Source organism: Heterodontus francisci, chromosome 2, assembly GCF_036365525.1.
Source record: "Heterodontus francisci isolate sHetFra1 chromosome 2, sHetFra1.hap1, whole genome shotgun sequence".
NCBI classification, from domain to species: domain Eukaryota; kingdom Metazoa; phylum Chordata; class Chondrichthyes; order Heterodontiformes; family Heterodontidae; genus Heterodontus; species Heterodontus francisci.
This window is the reverse complement of record NC_090372.1, coordinates 24,056,646-24,080,767: the sequence shown is the minus strand read 5'-3', so window position 1 is coordinate 24,080,767 and position 24,122 is coordinate 24,056,646. Positions and strand designations below refer to the sequence as shown.

The window sequence follows — 24,122 nt, the reverse complement described above, 5'->3', positions numbered from 1 at the left end:
ATTTTATTCTGCATGGAGTGCATTTCCAATGAGCTGAAATAAAATCCATATGGTGTCATGAAGTACTTTACCATCTTAATGTTTTTCTCTCATTGTTAAGGCTGTTGAGTTGTAAGTTTTAAAAACCCATGAAACATTGCAGAAAGATTATATGCTAAAGACATTGCTGTATTGGTTGATTTTTATCTTTAACGTTTTTGACGTATAACTAAAGTAGCCCTTTGGAAGAGTTTGGTAATGCATTGATTATGGCACTGGATTAGTAATCCAGATGTTGTGAGTTCAAATCCCATCATGGCAAATTGTAAAATGTAATTCAACAGATCTGGTTATTTGTCGGCTAGTATCAGGGACATAGGAACAGGAGAAGGCTATTTAGTCCCTCAATTCTGTTCTGCAATTCTATTAGATCAAGGCTGCTTTTCACTTCAATTTCATTTATCTGCCTTTGCTACAAATCCCTTGATACCCTTAGCTAACAAAAATCTGTCAATTCTAGTCTTGAAAATTTAATTGACCCCAAGCATCAACAGCTTTTGGGGATTTTGTGCAAAGAAATGCTTCCTGATTTCACTCCTCAAGAGTCTAACACTAATTTTAAAATTGTACTCCCTTGCTCTGGATTCCCCCACCAGAGGAAATACTTTCTCTGTATCTACCCTATTGTATCATCTTTTCATTTTAAATACCTTGATAAGCTCATCCTTCGACCTTATAAACTCAGCCTCATGGATATGTTACCAAACAATTTCGATTGAGAATTGTTAATCTCTACCTAGCATGGGACTTCAGTAAGTTTTACTTTATTGGCTTCAGTGCAAAATAACTTTGGGGATCCAGTGTGAGTGCAAAAATAATGGTAACATTTTCCGTCCCACTATTAACAGAAAGTGATGGAGACAGCAGAATTCACATTAATGCTACAAGTCTAGCACCTTTCAGTCTCCGTCACTTTCTGTTAATTGTGGGATGGAAAATGTTACCATTATTTTTGCACTCACACTGGATCCCCAAATTGGCACTTAATTAACTCAAAATGCATGTTGACCTTGGTGGTCACTTAGTGCTGGTAATGTAAATGATGCACTGGGTAGCAGCTGGGCAAAGGGTAAGGACCCTGCCACAATAGGGGTCAGGTAGCAGCTGCCCATGTGCCCCCTCTGAGTAATTAAGTGACGTTGCTTTGAGAAGTTTTGATTCGTGTATATGAACCTTTTGAGGAGTATGTGGCTAATTCTCCCTGGTTCTTTGACACTGATAGTACAATGGCAAAATAGAAAGAAATGCAAATAGAAACATATGTATTGTTTGACGTTGTATGATATAATCCCTCATCTGCATCTAAACAAATTAGGTTTTGCATTGATAAGGATTTGGACTCCACCAAAGGGAATTGTGTCAACAGCCACAAGATCCACCTGGAATGGCTGCAACCCTATTATTCTGAACATGATCACATTGAACTTTAACAAACAGTGGTCCAATGACTTATTTATGAATGCATTAATTTTCTCTGACATTCTATGAACTCGACTGTCAAGCACACATTGTCTCTGAGCTGCACAGCAAATGCACTATGAGTAAGACTTAAAACAGATTCTTCAGATGTTTTCCAATTAACAGTGTATGCTACACTCTGGCATGAGAATAGACTAAAATCCAACTTTGTAATGAGGTACTGTACATGACTGCTCTGCTTTGTGTCACTTGTGGGGAAGCGTCTTCTTGGAACAGGCCTTTGAATAGCAGAGATCAAACGCTGCTCTCTCTCTCGCTCTCAAGGCTGGCAGCCAGCAGGATCTTCATTTTTCTTTTTCCTTTTTTACACTGGGCTCAAAAGATCAAGCTGCTGTGACTTTGAAGTGACATGATGCTGTGATCTTTGCGATGTGTTCTCAATGATTTTTAGGGGGCAATGGGAACTGTTTAATGAATGCATTATGTGCCACAGGCTTGGATCCATGGTTTCTTTTCTCTTTCTTATCAGTAAGTTGACTGAAGGGAGTTACCAGTCAAAGGCTAACTGTGCTGTTTTGCAATTTTAATAGAAAAATAACCATTTGCTGAAACTTAGCGGCAGAGTTTAACAAAATTAACATGGCATTCCAGTCCATGAAATTTACACAGCCTCTTCATAACTGAAACACCCTTAAACAATTGAGCCCACTACTGAATGAATACCTCAATATAACTAAATGCTCTACAACCTGACAGAATATCTTGATTATGGTATAGTTAATAGAATGCCTCAGGCAGATATCAGGCTATAAGTTATACCCACAAAGTCTGTTAAAGATACATTGAAAACGGTTATGAAGATGTTACTTCAAGTGGCAACTCAATGAACATTCTCAGCCTTGTAAAGACATCAATGACAGCTAACCTCATAGAGATATCAGATAATAGAGAGAGAGAACTTGCATTTATATAGCACCTTTCACAACCTCAGGACACGCCACAGTGCTTTAAAGCCAATGAAGTACTTTAGAAGTGTAGTCATCATTGCAATGTAGGGAAATGTAATAAGCAATTTGCACACAGCAAGCACCTACAAACAGCGATGTGGTAATGAGCAGATCATCTGTCTTTAGCCGACGTTGGTTGACAGATAAATATTGGCCAGGGTATCAGCAAGGACTCTGCTGCTTTACGTTGAAATAGTGCTTCAAATTAAACTGCAACAGTGACACACAGGCTGAAACTGACAAACTACAAATTTAGGACCGAGACCAGGAGCTGGATTTTGTGTTTGAGGTTGGGAACCGATGTCGGAACCATTTCTGGGTTCTGGCCCCGCATGGGGGGAGGGGGGGGGTGGTGGTGATGTAATCACAGCCTGCAATCTTCCCCAAAGTCAGCAGCTAATTGGCTGGAGGGCTGGCATGGTGGTTAATTAGCGGTGGCGGGTGCAGAATAGAGGCAGGACTCTTAAAGTCTTTGCCCGATTTAAAGGCATGACGGCAGCCATTACAGTGACAGCTGTCTTGCATAGCTCTGGAAGCCTGAGATCAGCAGGAGGAGAGGCATAGGCCTGGCACCTGCAGCATGGTTGTCCCAAGGTTTACCAATCCAGCCCTTGAGGTTATGTTAGAGGCAGTACGAGACAGGCAAGAGGGACGTTTTCCCAGAGGGTGGCAGGAGAAGGCCACCCAGACAAACTAAGTAGGCCTGGCTGGAGGTGGCAGAAAATGTCAGTAGCTGCAGTGTTGTCCGAAGGACCAGGGTGCAGTGCTGCAAGGGGTTTAATGACCTTCTTCGGTCTGGCAAGGTGAGTTTAATGTGACGCCCAGATGACAGGCCTCCAGGTCTGCAGCCACCAGCAGACACATCAGCTGAGCAGCCTGTGGGTGCATGGTGCTCCTGAACATGGGAGAAATGTGTGCCAAGGATAATTACTGACTGTCAACAAGGCTCAGAAATCTAGCGCTGTTGAGGACCTGGCAGCACTGATACATGCAGCTTCATATTTAAATGAGCCGCTGGCATTGGTGAGAGAGGCCAGCATTGCCTTAACTCTCTCTCTTTCGTCCTTGCAAGAGAAAAGGGTGTAGAATGCAAGGGAGAGGGCACGCACAGGAAGAGGAGTGCCCCAGCTCACCATCCTCACAGCCATGGAGGAGGCAGCGATGGACATCGCAAGCATGGCACCACATAACCAAGTGGGCAATGGAGAGAAGGGAGTACCTAGAGGAGAAGCTGAAAAGATGTTGAATATGTAAATGAAAGGATGGAGTGCACTCCTCCCCATGTGGCAGCATATCTTGGGAAGCCTTAGCTCTGCAGAGACTTCTGACATTAGTGGCGCGTTCTCATGATCTCCTCTGTGTCTCCCACAGGGTCAGTGATGGAGGGAGAAGATACCAGTGCAGCAGCATCACCTGGAACCTCTGAAGAAACCCAACCAGCAGAGCCATCACCATCACATCATTCAAGTGCAACCTCCACCAGCGCAAATACACTCACATCGATGTGTCCTCGCGCACGGTTAGAACGGGTGGCAATGGGTGAAGAGCATGGCATTAGTGAGCAGGAGGAGGTGACAGAGGCAGAAGCAACTGTGAGCAATCCCCCTTGGAGGATGGAGGACAGACACAGCCATGCTCAGCTGGGCACATACGCACAGCCTTGGGAGACACAGCAAGTCGGCTGTCCTTTAACCAGCAGCGTGAGATGTATACCCACATGTCAGAGTTCCTTGAGACAGTACAGGGTCATGGGCTGAGAATGGAGAGGTCCATTCAGCTCATGTGCACCACAATGGCTTAGGGCTTTGAGCTCATGAGCTCCTCCACTGAGAGAGTGGCCACCCTCAAGGACAGCACTCTGAGTGGATGCAGGAACAGTGCACTGACCTGCACAGAATGCATTTTTTTTATTCACAGTGGCGCAGTGGTTAGCACCGCAGCCTCACAGCTCCAGCGACCCGGGTTCAATTCTGGGTACTGCCTGTGTGGAGTTTGCAAGTTCTCCCTGTGTCTGCGTGGGTTTCCTCCGGGTGCTCCGGTTTCCTCCCACATTCCAAAGACTTGCAGGTTGATAGGTAAATTGGCCATTATAAATTGCCCCTAGTATAGGTAGGTGGTAGGGAAATGTAGGGACAGGTGGGGATGTGGTAGGAATATGGGATTAGTGTAGGATTAGTATAAATGGGTGGTTGATGGTCGACACAGACTTGGTGGGCCGAAGGGCCTGTTTCAGTGCTGTATCTCTAAAACTAAAAACTAAAACATTTGTGGGATGTTGGTGTCGCTGGCCAGGCCAGCATTTATTGCCCATCTCTAATTGCCCTTGAATTGAATGGCTTGCTAGGCAATTTCAGAGGCCATTTAAGAGTCGACCACATTGCTGTGGGTCTGTCGTTACATGTAGGCCAGATATGGTAAGGACTGCAGATTTCCTTTCCCTAAAGGACATTAGTGAACCAGATGGGTTTTTACAACAATCGACAATGGTTTCATGGTCACTATTAGACTAGCTTTTAATTCCGGATTTTATTAACTGAATTCAAATTTCACCATCTCATGGTGGGATTCAAACCCATGTTCCCAGAGCATTAGCTTGGGCTCTGGATTACTAATCCAGTGACATTGCCACTACACCACCACCTCTGTAGCATCCACTGGTCAGTGGCGCTGATGGCGCAAGGAGACATGGAGTGGTTGCCTGTTGCACCCCAGCTGGTGATCCTGTCTAGTTTTCCAAAGTGCCATCCAAGGACTGAGGCAGTCATTGATGAGGATGAGTGTATGACCCCTCATGGCCGCCAACATCATCATCATTAGCCACCTTGGCCGCTATGACTGAGGGACCATCTATGCAACAGGATCCTGTGACAGAGGTTGCCTCTACACTAATACCAGTGCAGCAGCTTCTGGTGGTCTCTCCACTAACACCTCCATGATGAGGAAGACTGCCACGTGCATCTCAGCCACAAGCATACACACATGAGCAGGCTTCCTGCACCTCATCTGAGGCCATAAGGGGTGCACCTCGTAGAAGTGGCCAAGAGTGAAGGCCACCACGTCAGTCAGAACACTGAGTGGTTCACTGGGGTTTATTTCACTTGTGAATGTGCACATTGTAATTTATTAATAACACTGGAAATGTTGAGCCATGATCCCAGAGCTTCCATTCCATAATGGCATGACTGCAAAAGAGGGAAGAAGTGGTAAAGGGAAGCTGTGGTCTTTGAACAGGGACTATGAGACTGCTGAAGAGTAATGTACCATGCATTGGTGATAAGAGTTGATCTATTCAAGGTTGTGTAGTCCTGTGGGTCGAGTAGCCCTCAGCTGAAACGGGCCTGGATCAGATGTGCCTTGGGGGTGTTGATGCCATCCTGGTGAATGTTTTGACTCATGAGCCAGCCACAGCCACCTCTCTGCTCAGCATGGGCACCTCTCTGCTCTGCATCTTCCTCTGCCTCCTCCGTTGAACTGTGTCGATCTAGCACTTCACGCTCTTCAATGTCCACTTTTCTCTGGAGGGCCATAGTATGGAGAGCGTTGCAGACCAGCACAATGCGTAAGACCCTAGCAGGAGTGTTAAGTAGGGCACAACCTGACCGGTCCAGGCACCCGAACCATGTCTTCAGAAACCTGATGGCCTGCTCGATGGTGGTCCTTGTGAGCAGATGGCTTCAGTTGTAGTACCTCTGTGCCTCTGTCTCGGGGTCATGTAAAGGTGTGAGTAGCCATCTCTTCAAGGATTATCCCTTCACGGAGTTCACAGAATCCATCCACAAGTTTCAGTGGTGACATGAAGAGCTGTGGCACCGCAGACTGCTGGTGGTTGAAGGCATCATGGCAGCTGCCAGGATAGCGAGCACATGCTTGCATAAAGCTCTTGTTGCGGTCGTATACCAGTTGAATGTTGAGGGAACGGAAGCCTTTCCCGTTGATGAATCGCACTGGCCACTCACTCGATGCCTTGATGGCCAAATGGGTACAATCGATGATGCCCTGCACCTGCAGGATTCCAGCGATGGAGGTGAATCCCACTGCCCTTTGTGCCTAAAAGGTCCCATCCGTTTGAAATTGTTTGTACTGCCCATCTCACAAATAAGGCATCAGTGATCTGCGAGATGCAATGGTGTGCTGCCTCTTGAGTGATGCCACCAAGGTCCATTGCTGATCCTTGGAACAAGCTAGAGGCGAAGATATTCAGGCCACAGTGACTTTAACGATTACTGGCAAGGGCATGGCGACCAGTGCTGTGAGGTGGTCTTCCTCAACGAGGGCACAAATCTCAGTTGCCATCTGCCTAGACAGGCGCAGTCTCTGTCGGCATTGATTCTCTGACATGTCCAGGTAGTTTCTTCTTCAGCGATCCACTCGATGTTGAGGATATGGCCTCATGGCCTTTCTGCTCCTTGTTCCTCTCCTCAAGGCCGGGGGTCTGCATCTGTTTCTGAGGATGTTGATCCTCATTGCTATTCGACCCTATCTGCGAGTACCTAAATCCCATGTCCAGCTGTTGCCTTACTTGTAGTCAGCTATACTCACAATGCTTACTAGGTCCTCCCCGGAGGGTCACGACCTCCTCCACCGACCAAGCACATACAAGCCACTTGTTCAAGTAACTGCTCACCCGATGGTACCTGTGTGTCAATGGATGAGTGCCCCTCTCAGCTGTACACGCTCTTATGGGCCAACCTAATTGAATTGTACGGACATGACTGACTCCCTGTTGTGCTACCACCTCCTTCCACTTTGAACTGTTCCTGATCCATCGTGGAACCCACAGGCAATTACAAACTAGCCCTCAATGAGCTGACAGCAAGCTCATTAACAAACTTAATTGGCCAATAATCTGAATCAGGTGGTATGCCGGGACCCACCTTCCACCATCCTGGCCAAAATCGCTGACAGTCAGAGCGGCGATGGCAAACCAGCATGATGGCTGGCGGTGCTAACTTTCGTGCCCACCTTACTCACCCCCATATGGGGGTGAAAATTCTGCCCCAGGAAGTTCTTCTTCACACAAATAATCATCAGCACATGCAATGGATGGCAATAGTGGAGGCAAGTTCCCTGGTATCATTTAGGAATCAGCTGGATGCTACAGTGGTGAGATTGTACCTTCCATCCAAATGGATGAACTAATATGGAGCAAATTACCTTCCTCCGAATCTTTTTATATAATCCTGTGTGATTCCATAAAATACATGTTCCTGGAGAATTTAAATCTGTAGTTTAAGAGATTGATTGTTTATTCTTGGGATATGGGTGTTGCTGGCAAGGCCAGCATTTATTTCCCATCCCTAGTTGCTGTCGGGATGGTGACGATGGGACTTCTTCTTGAGCCACTGCACCCCATATGGTGAAGGTACTCTCACAGTGCTGTTAGGCAAGGAATTTTCAATGCAGGGAATTCAAACTGAGTTAGGCCAATCCAAACGAAGCCAGTTGGTTAAAAGCAGTGCTATGGTTGTTGACAGGGAATATATATTTAAGGCCAGGAAATTCCTCACAGTTATTCCCACTCCACGAGCATTACTTCACCAAGAGTGTGGCTGCAAACCCCATTTATGGATCAGGAGCAATTCCGAGGAATTTCCCAGCCTTAGTTTTCTGAGTCACGGTTTCTGTTTTCTAAAAACTTAAAATACATGTCCCCCGTTTGGGCTCAGGAATTTTGCACCAAATTGATTTGACTTGTTCCAGCTCAGGTTTTATTTCCTGCTTTGCATTAACAACAAACAACAGAAACAAAAAGCTGCACATTTGACCTCTGCAGTCACCCATATCATATTTTATACTGATATGGTTCAGATGAAATCTCACTGATCTCTAAGGTTTTAGGCACATCAATAAAATGGGGATAATTAGTAACAGCTTTTGCCTTCTTTGTGTCGACATCGAGGGACCTAGATCTACTGTGTTACTAGCACCCTTCTACTTTCCACCTCCAATGCTGGATATTACTTGTCAAACATGCAGCATAAGTCCCTTGAGTTTTTGGAAGGTTGAAATATGGTCGATATTCATGTTATTATCTTTTTCTGGAATTTTCCACATTTAACATAATGAAAAGCTCCAACCAGAGGTTAAATCTAAACTAAAATACTTCTCATAATTAATGAAATAGATGCCATGGAATGTCTTCTCTGCGCAGTGCACCTTATAAAATTTCATTTTTTTTTTAAAGTGGGTGATATTTGGCTTTTGTGGAATTTCTTTTCTTAAGTCTAACATTATGGTGAGGTTAAAATCCCTAAGGAAAGTGCCCACCACATGGAGATTATATGCAGGAATCTGCTTAAAAACTATAATAAGAATTTAAAGCAGAGATAAAATCTTTAAATTATAAACCATATTTGTTACCACCAGCTTTGCTAAGCTGTGTCCTAATTACTGTGCAAGTTCAGACAAAGAATGAACTTAATGAGAGCCAATATTGCCACTAATTAAAGTGCTTGGTTGCAGTTTCTTAACTAATGACTATCTTTTGGCAACTGTAGTTATTTATAATATAAGCTGTTCATGGTTTAATGTTTTGACTGTTGGTGTTTTCACTATAATAATATACAAGACGTTTACAACTATTCAAGGAAAATGTCTGATTAAATTGCAGATTTATTCTAATATGTATTTGTAATCCATTCATCTTGCATTACTCTGTGTACAAAACATCAGGATTTAATCACCTTTTAATTAGAAATGATCTTTTAATTATGCATTAAAGCTTGGCTCATTGGAAAAATGTTTTTTGCAAAGCACATACATACAAGTTCTTACCCTATGAGGTCGATTTTAACTCCCGGGTGGATAATACTGCCTAGCGAGCCATCAGCCTTTTTGGTCTGGCAGTGCGGAGGCCTGGTTGATTTCTGTATAGCTGGGCCTTATTATCATTCTGCAGGACAGATGCCCACAAGCACCTGGTGGGAGCGGGATTTTGGGAGGACTGAAGCTGCTCCAAGGAACCCAAGGGAGGGTTTACTGGCAAAAAGTTAATTATCAGTGATTGGGGGCATGTGGGAGGTAGATGGGAGTGTTTCCAGCATTTTTCTATTTCTGTTTTCAGAATTCCAGCATATGATGTCTTTTGTTTTTTTTTGGAGTGTTTCAACCATTACTGTAGTTAGTGAGATTTATATCAAAGGAGCAATTTGTTTTTAAATGAAATAATAAATATTCAGCTTTGCATTGAATGATGACACCCATCACACACAGCATAGTAAAAAGACTCAGCTCCATCCAAGGTTCACTCCAGCCAGATTCCCTTTACAGAATCACCACCTGATCTCCATTAGGACATGCTGGTGTGAAACTACTGAATTAAGAGCCAAATCTATAGTGTTACTGTGCACAATGTAGAACAGATTACAATTGTCCAAATTCTTTTGTTGTTCATTAAAAGAAAAGAAAAATTTACATATAATCACTTTTCACAACCTCAGGATGTCCCAAAGCACTTTACAGCCAATTAAACACTTCTGAAGTGTAGTCACTTTTGTAATGTAGAAAATGTGGCAGCTCATTTGTGCACAGCAAGGTACCTCAAACAGCATTGTGCTAAATGAGCAGATCATCTGTTTTAGTGGTGCTGCTGAGGGATAAATAGTGGGATATTTTGTGTCCACCTGAGAGGGCAGATGGAGCTCTCGGATTAACACTTCATCCAAAAGATGGCACCTTCAACAGTGCAGCACTTCTTCAGTACTGCACTGAAGTATTAGCCAGGATTATATGCTCAAGTCCTGGACCTCTGACTTGAAGGCAAAAGTCCTACCCACTGAGCTATGGCTGAAGGATCTTAAGGCCTGAAACTTCTTTTTCCACAGCTGTTGCTTGGCCTGCTGAACACTTCCAGCACTTTCTATTTCATGGTAAGGCCGTTACAACCAAAATAGGACCGATCAGCCCAGATTTCATCTGTGGCCTCTGTACAGGTCCATTTTTGATATTAGCAAATGCATTCAGAACTCGTGCAGTGACTCCACCTCTTTTTCCAGGGCCCTTAAAAAGACTGTAGCAGTTTAAAGGACCATCGCTGCTTCGGGTTGTTAGGGCCAAATCCTTAACACTGGGGGCAAAAAATCCAACCACACCCTTTGGCCTGATGTGCTAGTGGGAGCTTGGCTAACTGTACCATATTCCACGGAGCTGGATCTTTTAAACATTTTTTGGGTAGGAAGAGAGGTTTGCGGACACAGGAGCATGCAGCCACTTAAAGGGCTGACGCTCAAAATTAGAGGGACGTAGCTATTTAAAGGTAGGTGGTTAGTCACTAGAAGAGAAACCTTGATGCCTTCTTAAAGATGCAAGTATGGAAACAACATTTTTCAGCCCTAGCCTGAACACTGCTCAGCACCTAAGTCGGCTGAAGTTAAATCGTACTCCTACTGTTCTTAATTGCCAATTAGGATCACACTGGATGTCATCAAACAAAATAAATTTTAAAGGGGCGCAAACAATAACATCCATATTGTAAACAAAACAAAGGAAATGTAATAAGTTAAATCATGATATTGTTTTCTGTGTCTACAATGCACTTCAGTCCCTCCAGTCGCAAAAGGCTAAACCACACATGTAAGGAAAGTGTTTCCTCGATGTTTTAGCTTCAGACCTAAAGGAATGTATGGCTGTACATGCAGATTACTTGATTCTGCTTTAACTCGTTCTTACTTGTATTTTTAGAACCAAAATCCATTTGTAAGCATCTTCTAGTTTTCTAAAGGTATAGTGGTTAAAGAACAAATGTTCAGAAGCTTTTGATGTCACTGTTTGAATTATTTCAAAAACTTCTTGTTTCCATGCATTTAATCTATTTATAAGGAGGAACACTGCACATATTCTTTAGAAATTAGAAATCTTTTAAAGAATCTCAGTGACAAAAAGAGCAAAATTATACAAAGATCCTTTCCCACATCACCACCTAAAGCAGCTCTATAAATGCAAGTTGTTGTTTTTGTTTATACTGTGGTTTTGTGCAGTCCCACTGCTTGTGATTTGTCACATTGCTTATCCAACATCCAGTATTGGATGAGCAAAAATTTCCTCCAATTAAATGTTGACCAGGTCGAAGCTACTGTCTTTGGTCTCTGCCACAAACTCCATTTCCTAGCCACCAATTCCATTCCTCTTCCTGGCCATTGCCTGAGACTATACCATTCCTAAACTTGGCACTAAAGCAAAATACTGCAGATGCAGGAAATCTGAAACAAAAGCAGAAAATGCTGGAAATACTCAGCAGGTCAAGCAGCATTCTGTGGAAAGTAAAACAGAGTTAATGTTTCAGATCTGTGTGACCTTACATCAGATATAACCTTGAGCTGAGCTTCCAAACTCATATCCCCTCCTTCATCAAGACCACCTACTTTGAACTCCGTAACATTAGCCAGCTCTGCTCTTGCCTCAGCGCGTCTGCTGCTGAAACCCTCATCCATGCTTTTGATACTTCGAGACTCAACTATTCTAATGCTCTCCTGGCCAGTATCCCACATTGCATCCTCCATAAACTTGAATTCATGCAAAATTCTGCTACCTGTTTCCTAACACGCACCTATCCTGTTCACCTATCACCCCTGTGCTTGCTGACCTACCTCAACTCCCAATCCAGCAATGCCTCAATTTTAAATTTCTCCTCCTTGTTTACAAATTCCTCCAAAGCCTCGCCCCTCCCTATTTCTATAACCTCCTCCAACTCTTCAGCTGTTTAAGATCTCTATGTTCCTCCATATCTAGCCTCTTGTGCATCCCTGATTTTCATTACTCTACCATTGGTGGCTGTTTCTTCAGTTATCAAGGCCCTAAGCACTGAAATTTCATCCCTAAACCTCTCTGCCTCTCCAGCTTTCTCTCTCCACCTTGAAGATGTTCCTTAAACCATATGTCTTTGACCAAGCATTTGCCCACTTGGTCTACTATCCCCTTATGTGACTTGGTGCCATATTTTGTTTAGTAATGCTCTTGTGAAACATTTTGGGAAGTTTTACTACATTAAAGCAGCTGTGTAAATGCAAGTTGTTGTTGCTTATACTGTACTTTTGTCCAGTCCCATTGGCTCTTAAGTCCAAACTGAACACCTATTGAAACTGGATAGCCCTGCCCTTTTATCCATAGACCTGAAACTTGAATCCACCCCAGACTGATGGCAATCAAGTATGGGGTGTTGCTTTGAGGTTGAAGCTACGGTGGATGGGAGTTCAGCCTCCAGTTTCTCTACATTGCTTGATGCTAGCACTAAATGGAGAGAAATTCCATTCCAGAGCATCAGTATCTCTCATTATTCTAAACCAAGAGCTCCCACCTTCCCTGATGGCTCAGTGGGTGATGGACTGTATGTTGTGATATTGAGCTGGCATAACTAGGAAGATCCTAGGTTCAGTACCTGATCTGGAAATAGGTGGTTAGGCTGCTGGAAGAAGACAAAGTATTTCCTCCTTTCCACCAATTTAGCCATAATATAAAAAGCATGGCAGGAGACATTCTGCTTTTGATTGCCTCACCACAGCCAAATAGACACCCAGGATGTTGGGTACAACAGTAACTGATATCAATGGTGATCTGTCATTGAATCCTATTTTTAAATCAGTTGTGCCATTTTTCACTCTTTAATGCTGACCATTATGAGTCCATAACAGGATAGAAAAAAAACGAGCACAGTTAATGAATCTACCCTTGAAGGGGTTGAGTCTAACTGGGTAAGATAAATGAACCTGGCTCTTTTGTATGAAGGAAATATTAGTTGTATGATCGCCTCAAGATCTCAGTATGCTAATGAGCTAAGTACCAGGATGTAGTCCTTGACTCCAAGCCAGAAGCACTCTACATCTGTAACACCCAGACGAAGGTTCTGTAAATAGTTTGCTCTGTACTGTATGTAATAGTTTAGTTGTTAATAAACCTGCTTGAGATCTTCAGCAAATTGGACTCCACGCATCTCATTTATATTGCATCAGACAACATAAAGAGCTAATTACATGTTAGCAGCTGTAGTGAAAAGACAAAGTCTAAGCTTGAAGACCACAGGTAAAACAGCTTTGAAAACGACCTTTCTACAGCCAAAGGAGAGAAAGTTCAAAAGAAGTACTGGCCCAAAGAGTGGAAAGAAGAAAACACTTAACTCCAGCTGTAGAAGACAGAGCACAGAACGACAGACTGCAAATAAATTCCTGCGATCGGGTGAGTCATTGTGCCGAGGGTCAAAAGATACTGGTTTAAAGAAAAAGCATTGAAATGCTTAAAAAGTTGATTTTTTTCAAAGGCTCCATTAAAAAAAACGGAGAAGACCCGATTCCTCTCCCAGGCTGATCGAGGTCACGCCATTACAGAAGGCATCCAATAGCAAAAGCACAGGAAACCTTTGAACATTGCAGAGCCTCCATTCATGCAGCCACAGTTAAAGAAAACATCATTAATCCACTCGAGCGAGAAGAGTTTCCATTCACACAGCCACAGCTAAAATAAATCATTAAACCACTCGAACTGTGAATAATATAAACAAACTCAAGCAAAAAAAAAACAATTGAATTGCCTATTGAACAACTGTGTAAATAGACAAGCTTAAGTGCTGCAAGCAAGATAAACATAGAACACTGCCAAACACTTGTTCCTCTCAACCCAAGCAGCTAGCCTAAATAACAGTGAATTTCTTAAAGGGGAAACAGTGTAGAGTGAACATGACAAAGTTATATACCGACCCGAAAGCAAAATAACAGCAGAAAGATGGATACCAAATTTCCCAGCATGAACTGGAAGGCCATTGATATCCTATCCGAGTTCCAACTTTTTAAATAAGAATGCAGTTATGCTTCACAGACCAAGTGATTGTAGAACCAGAGAAGCAGGCTGTGAAAATACTGATAGCAGTTGGAAATGAGGGGTTATACAGAATCAGTACCTCTGGCTTATCTGAAAAGGAACAGCAAGATCCTGCAAAGATATGGAAAGTGCTAGTAGATCAGCTCCGATTAAGAATGAATTTTAGAATTCACCACCAGGAATTGATGTCCAACAGGTCACAGCCACAGGAATCAATAGACCAGTTCATCAGTGCATGCCGTATTAAGGGCAACGCCTGCGATTTTTCAGAAACTGATCTGTCGGAGCGACTAATGGAGCTGGTGATTGTATCAACACCCATTGAAGCGTTTCAAAAAGACCTCTTGGGGAAAAAGAAAGGCCATGGCATTGATGTACGCTGGAAGATGACAGAAAATACGAAGCCATTGTAGCTGGACAAAAGCATCTGCAAGCACTAGGTGCAGCTAACAGTATCGGCACAATAACCAGGCCTAAAAGAGCGAGCAAGCTGTGTGGTAAATGCGGTTGGTCCCACTCACTGCGAAGTTGTCCTGCATTTCAAGACCTGTGCAGGGCGTGCGGTTCAAAAGGACACTGGGCCCACCGATACAAGAAATCTGGCTCCAAAGTCGCAGCCATAAGTCACGGTAGGACACAAGCAAACAAAACAGATGCAGCAACAAGACAGCAGCAGCAAGGAGAGCTCCAGAGACCTGCGTAAATGCAAGCCGATACACGAAGTCCACAGCAAAACAGACCTGAGACAAGACTCAGAGAGGAGTGATTTTCAACCAGAAGATGAGCAGGCATTTCACATTGTGATCCTGACACATTGGCCGGAATTTTCCACCACCCCAACGAGCTGGATGGTGGTGGGGGGTGGGGGTGGCATAAAATGGAGTGGGAGGCTCTGGGAGGCTTTCCCGATCCACTCATGCCTCCACCCCTCTTTATGTAGGGTGGGGGGTGGGCGGAAAATAGGCCGCCCGCACTAGTCCAATCAAGGCCCTTAGGTTGCCACTTAAAGGCCACTTAAGGCCCTTCGCCCACCTTCACGCAGATTTTACCCATTGCAAGCAGGCGTCCTGGAGCCAGGAAAAGCCACCTGGGAAAAGCAGGTGGTTTCTCGGCACCCTGGGGGTGGGCCCTGATAATCGGGCACAGGGTGCCTGATGGAGGGCTGCGCCCGCTTCCCCAACCACACCCAGGACCCAAGACGCTCCCCCCTTCCCCCCAAATGACCACCCTTGCCTCGCTGGGGCCCGACCAATTACCCCCAGTGAGGCAACCAAAACTCACCTTAAATCCCGGCTCCATGTCTTCCTCTGTGGTCAGCTGGGCTGCAGTCCTAGCAGTGGCCACCACTCCCGGTGGCGCTGCTGGGACTAAGAACTGCTGGCCCGCTGATGGGCTGGCAGCTCAATGAACCGGGACTTCCTCCCTCAAGCAGGTGGAAGTCGCGCCTCAGAACAATTAAAGCCTGGGGACCCGTAAAATGCGGGACAGATCCCCAGGTGAGGCAGAAGCGGGTTCGTCACTGAATTTTACGTCGGTGGCCAGCTCCGGTCCGCCCAACGTAAAATCCAGCCCATTGTGTTGATGATGTCAAACAACGGGAAGCTTATGCTACCATTAACATCACTTGTCCAAATAAAGCGGGCAAACACACATTCAGGTTTAAGATTGACATTGGAGCTAGTGCAAATATCCTACCAGTCCGAATCCTGAAGGATATGTACTGGAGTCATCGGAAATCAATGATACAACTGACAACTGCAAAGTTATCTGCATACATTGGGGCACCCATCCCTTGCAGTGACACACTAACAATGCAATGCAGTTATGGCAAGTCGGCATGAAAAGCACAAATATTTTACCTGGTAGACACGAGCGGACCAGCAGTGGCAGGATGACCAATGTGCAACATCATGACTATCCACGAGGTCACCAAGGAACCATTACAGCAGAAGAGACCAAGGGTACCCTCATTGAGTCACAGTTCCTCCAGGATCTCAGTGGTTCTGGTTTCAAAAGTATCAGCCCCTTTTCAGAGACCCCACACCAAGGGCAAATCGACAAGGACTGGAACCCGCTCACAGACTGTGGCCAGCGTCAAACGGTACAGTCTGGAAATCCAGCAACAGCACAACTATGCCACGCCTTCACTTCCGCCCTCTAGAGAACCACCAGCACCACAACGAGCCAGAACGGATAGGTACCTCCATGAGGCCAAGCATTCCTCTCCCAATAAGTCCTCGACCTTGAGCCCCAGGCCTTCAGACACAGAGGATTCGGAGAGGCGAAGGACACGCAATGTCCTGAAGAGGTAGAAGAGGAATGAGTTGAAGCATTGGTCTGTTGGCTCTTCGAGATGAGGTGCCGGAACTTTCCAAAAATGACAAGGCCTCAAAAGTGGGCATCACGAGAAAAGCAACACAGTATATCAGCAGGCTGAAGGCAGAACTATAGAAACTGAATGGAGAGAGGGAGAAACTTCAGAAAAAACAGCAACAGATGAGACGCAGATTCCCCAAGCAAGGGTTGTCAAACCACCGAAACGATATATGGACTTTTAAGCCTCTTGTTATGACCGAGGTGGGAGGAATGCACTGTTTATTCTAGTTTCACTCCTCCACAACATATATTTACATTTTTTCCCACTTACCGATACGGTCAATCATAGAGTCTATTTTTATCCCAGAATAAAACACACCAACCATGTTTCTTTAATAAAGAACAAAATTATCAATTTATTATAAAACAAGTATTAACCAGTAATGAAGTAAAGCATAAACTCACAGATTGAAATTTTAAAATTTTATTTTTACCTTGGCCCCTCACTCGCAGACGCACATACACCGGTTAACCGGAAAAATAAAGGGATTTTTGTTTTAGAGCGCTATTACATACAAACATTCGAACATACGAATTAGGAGCAGGAGTAGGCCACTCGGCCCTTCGAGTCTGCTCCACCATTCAATAAGTTCATGGCTGAACTGATTATTCCACATTTCCACTTACCCCAATAACCTTCCACCCCCTTGATTATCAAGAATCTATCTACCTCTGCCTTAAAAATATTCAAAGACTCTGCTTCCACCACCTTTTGAGGAAGAGAATTCCAAAGACTCATCTCTGTCTTAAATGGCAACCCCTTATTTTTAAACAGTGACCCCCAGTTCTAGATTCTCCCACAAGGGGAAACATCCTTTCCACATCCACCCTGTCAAGAACTCTCAGGATCTTTTATGTTTCAATCAAGTCGCCTCTTGCTCTTCTAAATTCCAGTGGAACAAATCCAGCCTGTCCAATCTTTCCTCAAAAGACAGCCTGCCCATTCCAGGTATTAGTCTAGTAAACCTTCTCTGTACTGCCTCCAACGCATTTACATCCTTCCTTAAATAAGGAGACCAGGACTGTACACAGTACTCCAGATGTGGTCTCACCAATGCCCTGTATAGTTCAAGCATAACCTCCCTACTTTTGTATTTAATTCCCCTCGTGATAAACAATAACATTCTATTAGCTTTCCTAATTATGTGCTGTGCCTGCATACTAACTTTTTGTGATTCATGCACTAGGACACCCAGATCCCTCTGCATCTCAGAGCTCTGCAATCTCTCACCATTGAAATAATATGCTTCCTTTTTATTCTTCCTGCCAAAGTGAACCCTTATGTCCTCTTCACAAGTTACTTTCCTACCTATCTTTGTGTCATCAGCAAAATTAGCAACCATACCTTCGGTCGCTTCATCTAAGTCATTGATATAAATTGCAAAAGGTTGAGGCCCTAGCATAGATTCCTGTAGCACACCACTTGTTGCATCTGGCCAACCAGAAAATAACCCATTTATGCCTACTCTCTGTTTCCTGTTAGCTAACCAATCTTCTATCCATGCCAATATGTTACCCCCTACACCTTGAGCTTTTATTTTCTGCAATAACCTTTGATGTGGCGCCTTATCAAATGCCTTCTGGGAATCTAAGTACAATACATCCACCGGTTCCCCTTTATCCACAGCACATGTAACTCCCTCAAAGAAATCCAATAAATTGGTTAAACATGATTTCCCTTTCACAAAACCATGTTGACTCTGCCTGATTACCTTGAATTTTTCCAAATGCCCTGCTATAACGTCTTTACTAATAGCTTCCAGCATTTCCCCTAAGACAGATGTTAAGCTAACTGGCCTGTAGTTTCCTGCTTTCTGTCTCCCTCCCTTTTTGAATAAAGGAGTTGCATTCACTATTTTCCAATCTAACAGAACCTTCCCCGAATCTAGGGAATTTTTGAAAATTAAAACTAACGCATCAATATCTCACTAGCCACTTCTTTTAACACCCTAGGATGAAGTCCATCAGGACCCGGGGACTTGCCAGCCCGCAGCACCAACAATTTTTTCAGTACCTCTTCCCTACTGATTATAATTTTTTTGAGTTCCTCCCTCCCTTCCATTTCCTGACTTACAGTAATATTGGGATGTTACTTGTATTCTCAGAAGACTGATGCAAAATATCTGTTCAGTTCATCAGCCATCTCCTTATTATCCAATATTAATTCCCCACACTCATTTTCAAAAGGACCAAAGTTCACTTGGTTAACTCTTTAAAAAAAAAAATATCTATAGAAACTCTTATTATCTGTCTCGCGAGCAATATTTCTAGCTGTCTATATTTCTGGCTAGCTTTTTCTCGTACTCTAATTTTACCTTCCTTATCAATCTTTTAGTCATTCTTTGCTGTTTTTATATTCTGTCCAATCTTCTGCCTGCCTCCCATCTTTGTGCAATTATAGGCTTTTTCTTTAAGTTTGATATTATCTTTAACTGTTTTAGTTAACCATGGATGGTGGGTCCCACCCTTGGAATTTTTCTTTCTCATTGAAATGTATCTATACCATGTATTCTGAAATATCCCCTTAAATGTCTGCCACTGCATCTCTATTGACCTATCCCTTAACCTAGTTTGCCAGCTCACTTTAGCTAGCTCTGCTTTCATGCCTTCATAATTGCCCTTATTTAAGTTTAAATACTAGTCTTGGACATTTTGCAGGCACAAAAATAACACTTGGGCTGAATACTTGCTATTCTTAAAGAAACAGCAGATGAGATATGTTGTATTCCAAAACTGGCATACAGTCTGGCCTCTGAGTACACGTAGACGGGTCACTGGGATCTTTTAGAACAGTTCTTTTCAGGTGGCATTGAGAATTAATTTAGCAGGCTTTTCTTCAAAGACAGAAGATGAGATGAGTTGACACAGTAGATTTCTCAGTGTCTTTTAGAGGGGTGCTGGAAATCTGAACTGGATTGCGGTCTTCTCTTCTTCCTTGGGAATTCTCTTCTCTCCTTGGAAGTTCTCTTCTTTCCTTTGAAGTTCTCTTCCTTTTTATACAGTTCAACCCTAATTCAAAACAATTCAAAAGCAAAACAACAGGAGGTCAACATTTTGCCCTCCATCAATTTCTACCTGTCACTTCTTGGTAAACAACTTCTCCAGGTGTCCAAAGTTCTCTGTCTGCAAGTCAAGTGGTTTCCCGGAAAGGCTTGTTTTCCCCACAAGACCTCTTAGTGACCCTTTTAAAAAAATTTCTAAGGGACTGTTTTTTCAAAGTCAAGTGTCTTTTACATGACCCTCTTTGAAAACCCCAAAGTTGAACATTTCTTCAATCTTTCAAAATGAATCCTCAAAAAGTATATTTAACAAAACACAGAGGCACTTTCGTAACACTCTGCACTTGTAAATTTCACAATCCCTGTCCTTACACCTGTAAGTTTTATAATCACTATCCTGTATAACTAATTTTGATGTTATCTAATCTTATGTGTTTTTATTTGTAGCGCGACTTATCTTTGGAAAGAAAGGGAATGCTGTATGATCGCCTTAAGAGTGATGTCCCTTTACTATCTCAGCATGCTAATGAGCGAAGTATCAGGATGTAGTCATGTGACTACAAGCCAGAAGCACTCTGCAACTGTAACGCCCAGATGAAGGTTCTATAAATAGTTTGCTCTGTACTGTATATAATAGTTTAGCTGTTAATAAACCTGTTTGAGATCTTCAGCAAACTGGACTCCATACATCTCATTTATTTTGCATCAGACAACATAAAGAACTCATTGCAATATTTGCTCTCAGTTAAGTAGAGATCAGATTAATTTCCTTACTAGTTCTATTGCACTACTAGAGTGGCCAAGAAAACCCCTACATTCCTCATCAGCACAACCTTCTAAGCTAACAGGGTAACTAGCACGGAAAATATATGTAGGCGTGTCAATTGCAAATCACCTTATCAATGTTTTACTGTAATATATGGCCAATTGTCATCAAAATTAGATATAATTGAATCAGGCACAATGCAAATTTTTGCCTCATCGCTTAATTAATTGTTCTTTTTAATTTCTGCAGTGATATGATCTAAGTTCATAAAAAGAAAGCAATTAACTTAATTAGCCACAGCAAACTGTTAAAAACCAAAGCAGCATGTCAAGCAAGTACTGGCTAATGTATGGCCAGGTTATGAATTAAGAATTAGTACACATTATTTTGAATGCACAGTAAGTGATGTGGCTAATGCCTTAGGTGCACAAAATTAATTACCTCCCTAACGTCTTGTCTGCCTAAAGGAGGAAAAGTATTGACCTTTGTGATATCTTGGTCAGGGGAACTTGCAGGGTTTTCCAGTCGGCCTCCTGTTCCCTGGACTGTTGGGGCCCAGTTTAGGTGCCTGGAGGTGGGCACCTGGCAGCAGGGTTGGAGGCCAGCATTCCAGGCAGCCTAGGGGCACCCCCCGCCAACCCCCCTCCCCTGCCTGCCTGCATGCGAGAGGAGCCATAGGCTGCCCTGTAGAGGGGCTCCCCCCAACAGTGGTGGCCTGGCACAAGAACCATTTTTTAATGTAAGATTTGAAAAGGTTGGAGTGAGGGTACCTCCATGTTGAAGTGTCCTCTTCCTTTATTTACCCTCTATTGCAGTCCACTGCTCCTCTCAAGCTAGAAGGCCTCTGATTGGCCCTCCAGCTTCAAGAGCCCATCCACCACCCTTGATTGGACGGAGAACTTGTCTCTATGCCAATTAAGAGGCCACCCCCATGAAAATCCCAATGAGTAACATTTTTCCCTGGGGGTAGGTTCAGGATCCAGAAAAAGTACCGACTTCTGTTTCCTGCCCCCGGAGGGGAGATCCAGCTCAAGATACAGATCAGCCATTGAATGTCAGAACAGTCTCGTGGTGCTGAGTGGCCTACTCCTGTTCCCATGTTCCTATACTTCATCTGAAAGACAGCACCTCTGACAGCGCAACACTCCCTCAGTACTGCATTGGAGTGTCAACCTGGATTTTGGGCATCTTCCTATAAAGGAGCAGAAAATATATCTCCCTTTACATGTTTTCCAGTGAAGAATAATAGCTCTAAAAGAACAAATTGCAACCAAAAGGCACTTGTTCATTAATTTGGGTGGTTTGCAGTTGCATCAGTAAACTTTGGTGCCTGATTGTTTCCTCACAGTTGCTTTACTGCTCGGCTCCAGAACTACAACCCAAATTACTTCCAGCCTCAAAATTACTCTGTGAAAACATGTTTTTCAGAACTCGATCACTCCCACTTGGGGATTGACTTCATCGCTCATGCCTTACAGCTGGAGCCAGTCCAAAGGGAGCTAATCATTTAACTGTGTCTTAGATTAAAGGGAGAGAAATAAATAATTAGCACTGTGATTTTCAGAAGAATTTATTTTCTTTTATGGCAGATTGTTTACGCATGGGAACTTTTTTTAGGAATGCTACTTCAAAAATCCGGAGGCAAACATAAAACTAAGCTCAATCGAAATATCAAAAGGAGGAGGAGGTTGTTCCATTTAAATGATTTTGGGACTTGACACCATTTTACTACAGATTAATATCATTGCTGATAACCCACATTTATACATTAATACAACAGCAATAACTTGCAATTATACAGCACCTTTAACATAGAAAAGCATCTCAAGGTGCTTCACAGAGGTGTGATCAGGCAAAAATGGACAATGAGCCAAAGAAGGAGATATCAGTAGGCTTGGGTCAAAGAGGGAAGCAGGAAAAGGGAATTCCTGTGTGTTGGGCCGATTCAGATGAAGGCATGGCCATCAGTTGTGAGGTGAAGGGATGGACGTATGCTTAGCAGAGTTTGAGCTGTGGTTTACAGCAGGCGAAGGATAGGAAGCTGACCACAAGAGCATTGGAATAGTTAAGTCTGAAGGTGAAAAAGATATGCATGAAGGTTTTAGTGGCAGATAGTCTGAAGCAGGAGCTGCCTTTGTTCCATATACTTGGTACCTGTACCTAACATGAATCTATCAATCTCAGTCTGAAAATTTTCAATTGTGCAAGCACCCAGAGGCTTTTGGAGGACAACGTTCCACTCCTCACTACCCTTTGTGTGAAAAAGTGCTTCCTAACTTTGCTCCTAAGTGGCTTAGCTCTAATGTAAGATTATTATAAGATTTGCAGACACAATGGGCCGAATGGCCTCTTTCTGCACTGTAACAATTCTGTGATGCCCCACTTGTTATGGTTTCCTGCAAAGAGGAAATAGTTTCTATATCTATCCTATTAAATCCCCTTAACATTTTAAAGACCTCAATTAGTTCACTCCCTCAACCTTTTAAACTCAAAGAATTACAAACCAAGATTGTGCAACACATAATTCTCAATCTCAACTCTCAATCATCAATAAAGTGATGGAAGGTGTCATCAACAGTGCCATCAAGCAGCACTTGCTTAGCAATAACCGGCTCAGTGATGCTCAGTTTGGATTCCGCCAGGGCCACTCAGCTCCTGACCTCATTACAGCCTTGGTTCGAACGTAGCCAAAAGAGCTGATCAAGAGGTCGGTGAAAGTGACTGCCCTTGTCATCAAACCAGCATTTGACCGAGTATGGCATCAAGGAGCCCAAGCAAAACTGAGGTCAATGGGAATCGGGGAAAACCCTCTGCTGGTTGGAGTCATACCTAGCACAAAGGAAGATGGTTGTGGTTGTTGGAGGTCAATCATCTGAGCTCCAGGACATCACTGCAGGAGTTCCTCAGGGTGGTATCCTAGGCCCAACCATCTTCAGCTGTTTCATCAATGACCATACTTCAATCATAAGGTCAGAAGTGGGGATGTTTGCTGATTGCACAATGTTCAGCACCATTCGTGACTCCTCAGATACTGAAGCAGTCCGTGTAGAAATGCAGCAAGACTTGGACAATATCCAGGCTTGGGCTGATAAGTGGCAAATAACATTCGCGCCACACAAGTGCCAGGCAATTACCATCTCCAGCATGAGAGAATCTAACCATCTCCCCTTGATATTCAATGGCATTACCATCGCTGAATCCCCCACTATCAACATCCTAGGGGCTACCATTGACCAGAAACTGAACTGGGGTACGCATATAAATACCGTGGCTACAAGAGCAGGTCAGAGGTTAGGAATCCCATGGCAAGTAACTCACCTCCTGACTCCCCAAAGCCTATCCACCATCTACAAGGCACAAGTCAGGAGTGTGATGGAATACTCTCCACTAGCCTGGATGGGTGCAGCTCCAACAACACTCAAGAAGCTCAACACCATCCAGGACAAAGCAGTCCGCTTGATTGGCACCCCATCTACAAACATTCACTCCCTCCACCACCAACGCACAGTGGCAGCAGTGTGTACCATCTACAAGATGCACTGCAGCAATGCACCAAGGCTCCTCAGACAGCACCTTCCAAACCCACGAACTCGACCAACTAGAAGGACAAGGACAGCAAATGCATGGGAACACCACCACCTGCAAGTTCCCCTCCAAGTCACACACTATCCTGACTTGGAACTATATCGCCGTTCCTTCACTGTCGCTGGG

General features: G+C 43.7%; 1 protein-coding gene across 1 annotated transcript in view; it reads right to left on the bottom strand.

The window, feature by feature from the left end:
- The window catches only part of nkd2b (NKD inhibitor of WNT signaling pathway 2b), a 242,074-nt gene that overhangs the window by 182,433 nt on the left and 35,519 nt on the right, over nt 1-24,122 (bottom strand). The window lies entirely within an intron of this gene.